The sequence below is a fragment of the Otolemur garnettii genome, unplaced genomic scaffold (assembly GCF_000181295.1).
Source record: "Otolemur garnettii isolate 467f Iridium unplaced genomic scaffold, OtoGar3 scaffold00063, whole genome shotgun sequence".
NCBI classification, from domain to species: domain Eukaryota; kingdom Metazoa; phylum Chordata; class Mammalia; order Primates; family Galagidae; genus Otolemur; species Otolemur garnettii.
Genome location: NW_003852458.1, coordinates 3654249 through 3656996, shown reverse-complemented (window position 1 = coordinate 3656996; position 2748 = coordinate 3654249).

Sequence of the window (2748 nt, the reverse complement as noted above, 5' to 3'; positions counted from 1 at the left end):
TGTTTAAGTGAGAGTGAGGCACAGAGAGTTTAAATAACTTGCCTTAGAGCCCTAAGATAATAAATGGAGCTGGGATAGTAACTGAAGCCACCCCTGTCAGGGCCTGTGCTCTTACATGTAATACAGTGAAATCAGCCTAGTACTACAGACAAAACAGACAGACAGACACACACACACACACAAGCTAGAGAATAAAGGAAGATGAAATGAGTAGAATGGACTCATCAAAACTATCAGTGTTAGGGAGAGCAGGGTGATTGTTCTGGAATAAAGATTAAAGCGACACGATGCACCAGTGGAAACCCTGATGTTAAATGAATGCTAGTCTGGGAAACGCACACATATGTATACATTACAAGACATGCAGGGACAATTCTAGCAGTTTTGGTAGGGACTATGTATTAAATAATATTAGATTGATGTTAAATTTCTTGAATGTCAATATGGTATTGTGGTTATTTAGGAGAAGGTCTGTGTTCCTAAATGCTGAGTGCTAACTTATTTATAGGTATGGTCTTTATGCTACCTGCAACTTTCTATCATATGGTTCAGAAATACATATATTTATATATGCACACACATCTATATATACTCACACAGAGGGTGTCGCACATTTTTAAAAAAGAAAAACCTATATTAAAATTATCATAGTCAAGTCATGTTTGACTTCTGCAATTATAAGGGACACAAGATACAATTATAAGATAATAAATGGTACCAGTATGTGTTGAGCATTACAATTTTAATACAGCTTTCTTCCTTTCTTAAAATGACTATACATTTTTTGGCACCTTCTGTATGTACAGTATATATGCGTGTGTGTGTTTATATATATAAATACACACAGAGGGAGATATAAAGCAGAATGATTGTACATATACATGTGTACACATATAAAGTCTATACACATAGATAAAGCAAATATGGCAAATGTTAAGTATTTTGTGTGTCAGATAGAGAGAGAAAGAAAGAGAGAGAAATCTTTCTTGCCCTAAAACCTAGGACACAATCCCATCTTAGCTATTTACCTCCGAATTATTCCCTGGCCCCTATTTCCCTCACATGCCAACTTGGATATATATTCTTATAGAAGAACTCTCATTTTAAATCTTAAACAGACAAATTCCTTCCTTGGAGTTGTAAGAACCGGCACCCACTAGCCGCACCTCCCTGGTTCATTTTCTTGCTGCACTTGTCTCCTAAACATTCCCCTAGGCCTCACTCTGGGGAGTCACATTTTCAATTTTGACACCCTTTGCTCACTAAGGTGCCATTTACTGGGGTGAATGGTGAAAAAAGATGTCATGTCCCAGCGATTCACCACAGGGGACAGTCTCTCAGGACCATAAGATTTATCAAATCCTCCTGGAGCTCTAGTAAAAACTTTTTTTAAAATGATAAATTTAGTAAAAAATATAAATAAATCTACTTTTCTCCAATATCATTATATCTGAGTTCCATTCTCTGGTCTTCTACTGGCTTTTCATTAACAGGAAAAAGCTAGCTTCTGGATTTGATGTATGGCAAGTTTGCTTTTGAGGCTGTCTCATGCTCAAAGCACTTTCCTAACATCTGATGAGAAGCTTTTGTAGAAACAAAGGGAATTCAGAGCCAGCATCTGGGAACCTTTATAGAATCTTACACATGGGTCCCGAAGAAAAATAATGCCAATGGCAAATTATATCCATGGGTGATGGAAAGTAAGAGTCTGTCCTTTAACGGACCTCATACTGATTTTTCAACAGTTAGAAACTTCTCCAACCAGTTGGCAACCATAAAAAAAAAATAAAAAAGCAACAACATCTCCTATGATCTCTCAGTTTTATTTTTTTCCCTTTGGTGATGATCGTGGCACATTCTAATTCTTACCTTTGACCAGTTGGTGTCTGTCTTAGTTTCTTAAATCGCCTTAGTTTCTTTGTGGAATGATAAAAGAAGTGAGGTGGAGAACTACAGGGGAGACAGATTACGAGTTGCAGCAAGCGACTCGTTTGCTTTCAGAACGCATGGAGAGGGTGTGGGAAACAGGACACACCAGGGGTTTCAATCACAAAGGTATACAGCCGCCAGAGGCAACATGAATGAGTGAGGTGAGTCCAAGGATAAAAACCTACTGTTCAACAGTTAGAATCTCTTCACCTGTTTCCCCAGAAACGTGGAGCTGTAGCAGTTCAACTTTTTTCTCCCCACTTTTTACAGTGACCTGAGCATAGAAAAAAAATATTTTTTTTTGTCTCAGAAAAAAAATGATTACACATCTTAAAAATAATGTAATTAAGCAACTGGCATGTGGCTTTAGAGTAAAGCAATAAGAAGGGGAGACCAGGGAGAACAGAAGAGAGCAGAAATCCCCTAAGGGGGAAGCCACAGGTTGGCATAAACTGTTGGCAGGTGGCAATGTGAGTCCCATGGGGACTGCTATTGTCTGATTGTTGGTGTCCCCTAAAATTCGTATGCTGGCATCTAATGCCCAATTAGACCTGTTAAGTGGCTGAGCCTTTGGGAAGTGATGAAATCATAAGAGCTCCACCCTCATAATTGGGATTAGAGTCCCTATAAAAGAAACTTAAAGAGCTTTCTTATCCTCATAGGTACACAGCAACAAGGCGCCATTCATGAGGAGCAGCCCTTGCCAGACACTAAATTTGCTGACGCTTGATCTAAGACTTTCCAGCCTCCAGAATTGTGAGCATTAAGTTTTTATTGTTTATAACTCACCCAGTCTAAGGTATTTTATGATAGCATCCT